The sequence below is a fragment of the Argiope bruennichi genome, chromosome 10, assembly GCF_947563725.1.
Source record: "Argiope bruennichi chromosome 10, qqArgBrue1.1, whole genome shotgun sequence".
NCBI classification, from domain to species: Eukaryota; Metazoa; Arthropoda; class Arachnida; order Araneae; family Araneidae; genus Argiope; species Argiope bruennichi.
The window spans coordinates 118,243,817-118,254,454 of NC_079160.1; positions in this window are offsets into that span (position 1 = coordinate 118,243,817).

Genomic DNA, 10,638 nt, shown 5'->3' on the forward strand with positions numbered 1-10,638 from the left:
ACACGCAAGATAATCCAAATTAAACAGAAAATGCGTAGTTCCCTTCACACACAAAATCTCCAAGTTGGATCACAGACTTATTTTATACTCAAATTCTCCTGAGCACGTGGTATTGAAAAAAAAAAGGAATAGGGTTGGTTTTTTTACGAGATATTAGGGAAACGAAAGTTTTTGATGGTTTTATGGTCATTTTATTTTTATCAGGATTAATTTCGTACTTTCTCATATACGTAGTATATGGAAAGTATAGTAATCGTCAAAAAATTCGGACTCGAAATTTTGAAGAATCTCCACGTTTCACACCCCCTGATACCGAAAAACTCGTTTTTGGAAAATGTCCATCTATCTGTCTGTAACAAAGATAAGTCAAAAACTATTCGAGCTAGATAATTGAAATTTGGTATACGGTCTTTACACCAAATGGGCAGACTTCCATCTGTTCAGAGGATGTTTGTCTGTTTGGCTGTCCGAATATAAGTTACCACGACAATTACAAACCGAAGGGAGCTATAGAGATAAAATTCGGCATACATATACTATACCGAATCCATTAATATTTATAGAACAGAAACCTGATAAATTTTAAGCCAAATCTAAAAACGAGTTGATCCTTTATCGATCTGTACTTTCGAAAATTTGTAAACATGATCATTCCAAAACGGAATGACTTAAATATATCAAATTTGGCGCTGGATTTTGTGACTACAAATGCAATTCTGTGTCAAATTTTTGATTCAGTCGGTTGAGAAGAATTTGTCTAAAATTCAAATACTATTTTTGGATTCTATTAATAGAATATGAGATTAATCGTCCAAAAACTTGCTAAGGATGGCACGATAAATTCTGTAAAAATACTAAATTACAGCCAAATGTTAATATTTCGTAACTAATGGGCGCCAATGCCATGTGAGGTGTATTCTGGGATAACACCTATATTAGAGAGTATTCTGCTAGTAATTTTTATGAAACTCAAGGTATCTGAAATTCATCTGATTACATATAACGAATCTGTAAAGCTATCTTTCATCAACGACGGTTTTAGTTTTTCGATCGTTACTCGTAAAATTCTTTTATTATTATCATTATAATAGTAATGACATTGTTTCTGTTATGTTCAATGCATTTTCATAAATAAAAGACTTCCAACCAGATTTTCTTACTCTTAATCCTTTTGGCAGATGATTTTGCATTTAAAAGAGAAAGGAACTTCGTTGGGCAATACTTAAAGTCATCTAAAGTGCAAAGAACTCAAGAAATGGCGACTCAGTGATGAACAAGCAAAAATAACTGCACATGAAAGCAATAATGCACGTGCAGTTTAATATTTTCTCATGTGTGGTTATTTTTAAAAAGGTTATTAATGTTATTTTTTAAAATTAAGCAACTTATCTGGGCACCAGCGTTATTTTTCACCTCTCGGTAAAAATATGAAGGTACAATTCGGTTGCAATAGCGACCAAAAAGCACCAAGAAACAATTTCGCCAATTTATAAAGATGTACTCCAGTATCAAGTTATATAATCACAGGCTATATAGTTTGACGATTGAAATCGCACATTTGGCGAAATTTCTTCTTGGCACTTTTTGCTCGCCAACATTCAACAAGTACCAATATGAACTATTTCTTTTTTAAATAATCGCAAATTCAGACGTACATATGCATAAAATTGGGTTGTGATACTTATGCGAAGGAGATGGATAAATACCTCCTGTTTAATTTGGACAATGAATCCTGTAGAATGAATTAAAAGTGTTATATCAAAGAATGCATTCTTGTTGCTTTAGTACGGGATTAAGGCTGATTCATACCAGCAATGGAGGTATTCTTTATTATACAGAATTCTTCAAGTCTGAATAATTAAAAAAATCTTAAATCTTGTTTAGCAATACACCATTATGAAGGAAACAAATTTTTGTTTGAAGATTTGCAATTGATTTATTTTAATATTTTTTTATTAGTACAGTACGCTCTCGAGTATCCGACCTAATGTGGTGGAAGGGCTGATCTGGGTAACAAAAATCCTGGATAGGCAGAAGTTATATGAAATCACTTCTGTGCCCAGAAATACTAGAAGACAAAGTTTTTATACCGACACTCACGGTTATAATACGTATTTCTTGTTGTGTACTAAAATCTTCATTTATCTCAAGCCATGCAGAACGTTAACGCGGCCCGGTGAATTACAGAAGCAGTTTGCCGTTAATTGTTGAGTAAAAATAAAAGGCTCTGTTCTGGTAGTTTATATATGTTTATATACTGCATTCCACGTTGTAAGAATTTATTAGAGAAAAAGTAAGTTAAAGGATATAATCTGTTCACATTTTAACATGAATTCGGCAATGCCTAACTTAAATGCAGGAAATATAAACACAGCATTACCGTAAATCGTAGACCTAATTCCTAAGAAAATTGACTGAAATTGATTTTACTTTTTATTGATAAATGATTATATAGATAAGAAAAGGTAACCCCAAAATAAGAGCCAAAACTTACAGTTTTTAGTTTTTGAAAAAATTCTTAAAAGATGACTGTGAATAATAGATGACAATGAACAACAAGCAGAACGCTGCTCTTTTCTTGTCGCAATTTACATTTTGCACACGACGCGTAGGAGAATCGTAGCAGACGTCTGCTTATTGGTAATTTTACCAATGAAACACCTTGCCTTCCTCATTTAATTACAATAAAAGGAGACTAGGCCGGATAGACAAGATCTGGCTACTAGGGAGTGTACTGTATATGAAACTCTATCCTTAATTTCACAAGATACAAAAAAATTCTAAATTAATATTCCGTTTTAAAGTCTAGATATGGCACAAAGAATAAAAAGTATGAAAAATGAAAAATCTGTTATAAACATGAGATCGTTTCTAGTTTCTTTTCATATATATTAGCAATAAAAAAAATGCACAATATGTTTTCACGTATTCTGAATTTTTAAATTTACAACTCACATCTGAATAGTGCTCCAAGTGAGCTCACTACAGTTATATTTTCTTTATGCCATCACTTCTTATTATTTTTTAAGTAAGATTAAAATTTTTCCAATTTAGTAAACAATTAATTAAAGAATAAAATGTATAAAAAATATAATGTAAATTAAACGTATAAAAAATTTAAAATAGCAAAATTTAAAATGCTATTGAAGATCACACTTTCATATGAATACAAAAATATTGAAAATAATTTTCACCGAAGATCTGGAAGTAAAAACAAGCAAAAAATTCAGAAAAATATAATTACTATAAAGAAAATAAGCTGCAATGAAAATAAAAAAAAAATTATTTAAATATTTTTTGAAGAACAAAAAATAATACTGATTTAAATGTATTTAAAGTTCGCTTTCTTAGAGAATTATATCATCACTCAGTTTTATATGATTTTTAATTTTCCGACCAGATTTTTTTTGATAAAAATATATGAATCATTGATTTATAATTACATCTTGAAACATGTTTTCTAATTTTAAAAATTTTTTTTATTGTTTTGTATATTATTGCCTTTTATTTAATTAATGATACCAGCTATTTATAGCAATGGAATATAGAATGCAAATCTAAAACTTTATATGACTAAATAAATAATAATAATGACTTTATACGACTCAGTCGAAAAATGTCAATCAGATGGATCAACATCTACCTATAATAAAATGAAAATACCCTGACATATAACACGATGTTGCTAACGAATTATAATCCGAAAATGCGACGAGGTTAGATGATATCTCGAACACTGTGAAGATAGCAAAAAGTGGGTAACTGCAAAAGTGCACTGTATGGCTTATTAAGATTTATGACTCCCCACAAAGAATAATATTTATTTAAATGGAAAAAAACGTACTTAGTATATGTTTTTGCTTCTTCAATATCCCCTACAAGGAAAAATTCCTAATTTGTTCGAAAATTTTATTTTGCATTTCTTTACTATAATTTAGAGACTCGACTACGTGCGTTCCATGCATTGCAGCTGACATCTACAAAGTATGGCGCCATGTTGTATACTTCAGAAAAATTAGCTTTAAAATAAGAACACATCTTCGAATATTAATAAATAAAGAAAAATTATATGGAAAGAGAATTGTTTGTATTAAAATGATGTTTTTTGAATTTTTATTTACTATAAATTTTTTTATGTAGTAAATTTTTGTTTGTTAAAAATATTTAATATTTAATTAACAGACCTTATACTTGCAGCCTTTTGCCTTGTAAAATGCAATGCTTAAATGAGTGCTTTTCCTTAAATAATTGCTTAAGGAGAGTTTTTCGTTCTAATGCAATCTTTGCATCTTAGTTCTTTGCATCGTACTCTAAGGCAAAACGCTCATTGTTCAATTTTTTTCCATAGGAATCGATGTAGAGTAGGACAATGTGTTTCGTTCTGAAAAAAATATTCAAGCAAATTTAAAATAATGTAATTTAATGCTAATAATGTATATTTTTTTATTTACAAGAAAAAAGTCTATTTTCGTTATACTTCAAAATTTGGTGAAAATAAGACACAGCTTTATCGTTAGAAGTATTTGTAGAATGCATAATTATTGCCTTATGAAAGTGACGATTCTCAATGTACGATACTATAATTTCCCATGCTTCTCTTTAGTTTCACTGCAATGTTGGAACAAAGTTGCATTATTTCTTCGCCTCCTAACCAAATTTTCTCTGCAGATTTTTGTTGTGACACAGAATGCAGTTACATAAGCTCGTCATTTGTTCTGATAATGTTCTCTAGCCACATAATCATGGGCAAAGAAATATTCTCGTCGGTTAACGTTCCACGGACACTTGCTCAAATCTCTCGGAGTCATCGCTCATTAAACGAGGCATTTTTTTACACTTTCATTTGCTATTTGTGCGAATCATTTGTTATACGAGGTACATGTTAAATAAGGTTTGACTGTACCTTGATTTTGATTCTTGTCGTGAATAAAGTTGTCTTAAATTAGGTTCATATTGATATAAGGATTTTAAAAGCGAGATTTAAATTCTATGGTAAAATTTTAAGTTCTGATTGAATTTGTGCAAAGTTCTTACTGGAATTTTGAAACTGTTGCCGTGTGCCCAAAACGATATAATGACATGCCTTAGAATCTTGTACAGTTTTAAAAAAACCAGAGGACTTTTTGTGTTGATTTGGAAGACGAGTCCTAATTTCTTTCATCAAGAAACAGAAAATAATACGTCGGCAAGAGACATAGTTGGGAATGTCTTGTCGTCAAAGACAAATTCTCTTAACACAACTAAAAAAACCAAAATCCCGTATTTCTAGAGTTGAGCTGCCATTCTTAAACTAAAATTTGAAGAAATTTATCTTTAGCAAATTTTTTTATCTGAATTATTCCAGAATCCAAAATATTTAATTAAACAAAAGTTAAAACTTAACACTTCTATAAATCTTCTTGATTCAGACCTCCAAAGATCCGAAAAAAGCATTTCTAGAGATTGTAACTGCTATAAGTCATAACCTGAATACCATAGGCAAATGAAATTTAAAATATTGTTTTTCACCAAATTTTTAAGTGTATAAGAAAGTTTAATTCAACCCATCAAAACACAAGAGGTTGTATCTTTTTAATGAAATAATCCACTTTCATCTAATATAATCATTTTAAGTCGTTTCCTCTTCATAATACCAATGGATGTCAAATTCTATAACCCAAAGAAATGGCTATTAAGTTTAGCCTTTTAAAATCTAAACCACTTCTTCGTCATTATGTGAAAAAGAATCTGACCTTCCAAAACTGTTCAATTCATCATTATAGGAATAACTTTGGTATCACTTTTGGCTGTAATTTAGCATTGTCGATGATATGAAAGAGGAAATTATAAACCAAATAGGGTTTTTGACATATCACCTTTTGCATTTTGGGTGACAATGTATTGAAGTTAAACTGGCCAAAACATAGAAATGTATGAGGAATTGGTAGATTTACAATGGTACATTTTTTCATTACGCATTTTAAAGTTTCTTTGATTTTCAGTGATGACTCAACAATAAAATATTAATGAACAATTATAATAGACTACGAATTCTTCCTGTACCACTAAATTATTTGTGGACTAAGAACATTATCCATTAATTAAATAAACAGTAATAGGATAGTTGATTTTTTTTTATCTGAATTTGAAAGCTTTTTAGGAAAATTTATGTTAATACATCGAGATTTATATCACAAGCTTTCAACACATTATTAAGACTAACATATCCCTACCAATAATAAAAGTGAATGCGTGTGTATTTGTGTGTGAAAGAAAGAGATTGCTGGTATTCAATTGTTTGCCACAAATGGGGCAAATATATAGTTCTTGGAAATGTACTCATAAGAGCAATTTTTTAGATATTCATTACTATTTTTTTTCGAATAAAATTTAAGAGAAGCTTACGATTGCTTGTGATTACTTCTAAATATATTATTAGAAAAAAGTATTTTTCTAAAATTTTGAAACTAAAAAATATCTTTTAATGATATCAATTTATCTGCCGTGTAATGTTTCCCTGAATGTTATGGTTTTAAAAAAAAATTTCTGCAATTCTCGTAAGTGATTTAATTGGAACTTACAATGTTACTGCTGAATCAGCTGGTCTTCAAAGGCAGCTAACATAATAATTAAAAATAAAATTTTCACCAGTAATTAGGCAGCACTGTCATTTGAAATTTGAAATGTATAATAGAATTCATAAGAATTTGATATAATAGACAATTTTTAATTAAATCTTCATTCCAAAGTTTTATCAAGAATTTCTACAAAGCAAACTTTTAAATATGTATCAATTTTGGAAATTTTGCTTTTTTTTTAGCATCATAAGTTCTATTAATATTTTAACGTAACCACGCCATTAATCACATCCTGCTTTGTGAGAGAAGCTTCCATTTGTAAATCCATCTGCGAATTATATTAGATAATATCATTAAAAACCAAAGTAAAAACAAATATTTTGACAGTCTGCCTTTGCATCTGTAACGCAAAATATAAAGAATATTATAACGCAAAATTATAAAGAGTGTGATTCTTTTCTTTATATGAATATTTCTTTCTTTTTCCTCTAAAATTTTTGTTTTACACTCGCTTTTTCGTATGTAGTGTGCATATTGATAAGTATACTTCGAATTTATAATTACTAACAACAATTTAATGACTAGTAGACCAGAATGATAAGATATCCTGCAACTTCGTGAATTGTTAAAGCGTAACTTTAGGCATCTTTGTCTATCTGCTAGAATGCTACCATATAAAATGAATAATAAAACTATAAAATATAATTAACTGCTGCTACAGCAATAAAATACAGCTAGCTTCTGCTATATAAAATATATAATTTAAAATTATAATGAAATTGTCAGATACGATTTTACATAGATTATTAGAAATGTATCAATTTTGGATTGAAAAAGAGATTTTTTAAAAATGAATTTATGATATATTATCTTTTTAATAGAATATATTATTCTAAAAAGGGTCAAATGTTGAAATATCTTTAATATAACAATATTTATAAGCTAACACACACTGTGTAAAGTAAAACATCAGTTATATGACATAAAATTTTTTTTAAAAAATCTATCCTCACTAAATAGCAGAAAATTAAGCCTACTTCTTCCAAACGTGGCACATAGGTACTTATATATAGGGTGGATAAAAACAAAATCGCTTGACTTATCAGTGCTAAATCTCAAACCGTTTTTTATTCTGCTTAATTTTCTGGTTTTAATAAATTTAGATAGATAGACAAGACTTACCTTTCTACTCGGCGATGGCAGTTGAAAGTCTACTGATTTCAGTTGCAGATCTGAATATAAAATTTTCGGGAAAGTGTACATGCAATTAACAAACAAAAATAATTTTTTATTACCTCGAAACGTTGGATGATATAAATCAATTCTATTTGAACACTCCAAGGTTTGAAGCCCAAATGGCAACTCGGTCGTCATAAAATGTCCTAAGTTCCTCCAAATAAAATATATAAATTTACTTAAGTTCGCATTTTAACTGCTTTATAAAGTTTTCTCACCTGGCAATGCATTAAAGTAGTTAATGTAGTTACTTGTTTTTAAAAACAGTTAGCAGAAACGCTGGCATTTTTTGAAGGCTGAATTGGTGGCGTTGAACCATTTTAATTGCGTATACGAAGTCATCTTTTCCAATATAAATCGTTTTATTGCAGAAACTATTACAATTTTTTAAAAAAAAGAATGTCATATGTTAAATGTAAAAACCATAAGCAATGCTTTAACTTACTGAATTGTAAAGAAACTTATGGGAGTATTCTTTACAAAACTTGCATGCATTAAAAATATAATGTTTTTTATCACTTATGGATATACATTTCTGTGGGTGCGTTTATTAAATATGTTTTAATTTTTTTAGTAATTGGTTTCATGTTGCCAGTTTAGTAATTGGTATTTTGACTTAGAGATTTACAAGTACATCAACTTTTGCGTACAATTATTAGAGAACCAATAATCAAATAACTCATTAATAAAAGGTATGAAAATATTTACACAATGAGCAAATGTTATTCAAAAACATTTTATGTATTTCTTAGCAAAGGATCAAAGATACTCAATAATTATACATAAATTTGTCAAAACAGATATAATGGATAAATCTCTGTACATTAAATGAAATGAGTCACTTAATAACAAGTATCAAGATATCTATTTAAATGAAATATTTGAACAATTTCTTAAATATTCACAAACCATATTCAACAAACGAAAATCGAAGAATATGTATATTTAATGATTTGCTAACATTTTTTTATGTCAGAATGCTCCCAACTTTGAAAATTTAATTTAATTTTTTTAATTTAATTTGTCCCATAATTTGTTTCATGTAACCAGTTGGTAACTTTTGGTTTGACATGCAGTTTTATTATGTTATATATACTTCAAATTTTGCTCATAAATATTCAACATAAAAAATAAATAAATAATTGTTTTATTAATAAAAAAATATATAAATATTTCCACCTTGAAAAATTAAGGATCTATAATCTATCAATCAAACAATTTTTATATATTTCTGAAAAAGGGATCAAAAGTTGTCGATAGATATACATAAATTAGTGAAAATAAAATTGATAGGAAAGCCACTGTAGTGAATCACCTAATAAAAGGAATTAAAATATCTATTCCAACGAAATATTTCAACATTTTTTTTTTAAATATTCAAAAGTTACTATGGTAAAAAGAATCAAATAGCATGTTTTCTTTATTGATTATCTGCGATTTTCTTTGGCTAAAGGTTTCCATTTTTGAACGGCTTATTAAGACTTTGATTAATTACATTCCTGGGAAGAATTCAGGACCATATGACTCAGTGATTTTTACACAAACTTCCACGGTAACACCCCAACACCTGAAGCTCCACTACATGCTCCTGCAATAAGAATCGTGAAAATTCTCTTTTTGTGGAAGGAAACTTGATTAATTGCATTACAAAAGTGTAATAAATGTAAAATTACAGTTATATAAATAAAATTTGTACAATTTTTAGCAACATTTTGATTGGTTAGCGATATTTCAAAGAAATAAAATACCCGCTGATAAAAAAAATTGGCGAAATTGATGTTAAGATTGAGTGCTGTATCGAAGTTTTATTTTGCAAAATCTCTGGAAATGGAAAGGAAGGCGGTAGAGAATCCTTGAATTAGAGGTCATGAACTTCCATGTTCGCCATAAAATTCTTTGAAATTGGTTCAGTAGTTTTGGTTTGCAAATTTTGTCACAAGATTTCCTTATAGTGAATGCATTACGTAATTTAGTTTTATCGATTTCTCTGATATAGAGATAGACAGCAGTTGACGATACATCTAGGGATCATAAATCTTCATATGATATTAAAATTTTCGAAATCAATTCAATGTTTTTGGAAGCTAAACTCTGCCGCAAGATTTCCTTTTTTTATTTCAGGTATTAATATATAGATAATACTACTATCAATTTCTTTTATTAATATTTTAAGAACATATTGCCCTATCACGGAAAAAACTCTTAGTATTTTAAATATTTTTAAACAATTACAGTTTGATCACTAACTGCTATTATTATTATTATAATCACTTAGCTTTCAACAATCATGTTTTGTCCTTTTAAGTAGCAGTATGCATATCTTGCCGAGCCGTTTTACACTACAAGATTTTTTTCAATGTAAATAAATGTATAGTGAATATAAGTAGAGGACCGTAGTTATTATTTTTAAACTTATATTGTAATTAAAATTATTCTGTAAAAACGCTGTTTTATTTATATCCTTTTATAAAAATGTTCGTTATTAAAAAATTCTTAATAAATAACATCTTTTTGTAAACGTTTTTATAATAATATCCAAAAATTGTGGCTTCGTAAATATCAGAAACCATGAAAATTCAAACAATATTTTTAATTAAAAGGTCCGTTCTTATTCTTTTTTATCAGATATTATTCTTTTACATAAGATTTATTAGATTAATTTATTATTCTTGGATTAAATTCGGAAATTGTTTTTTTATATATATTTTTTTTAATTTTAAAGATGTTATTATTTCTTTTTTATGTATTTTTTATCACCAATGATGTTTTATTTTATTTTTTATCACTAGAAACAAAAGAATCTTTAAAAAATATTTAGGAAGCGTAAATTAGTAATTAATGAATT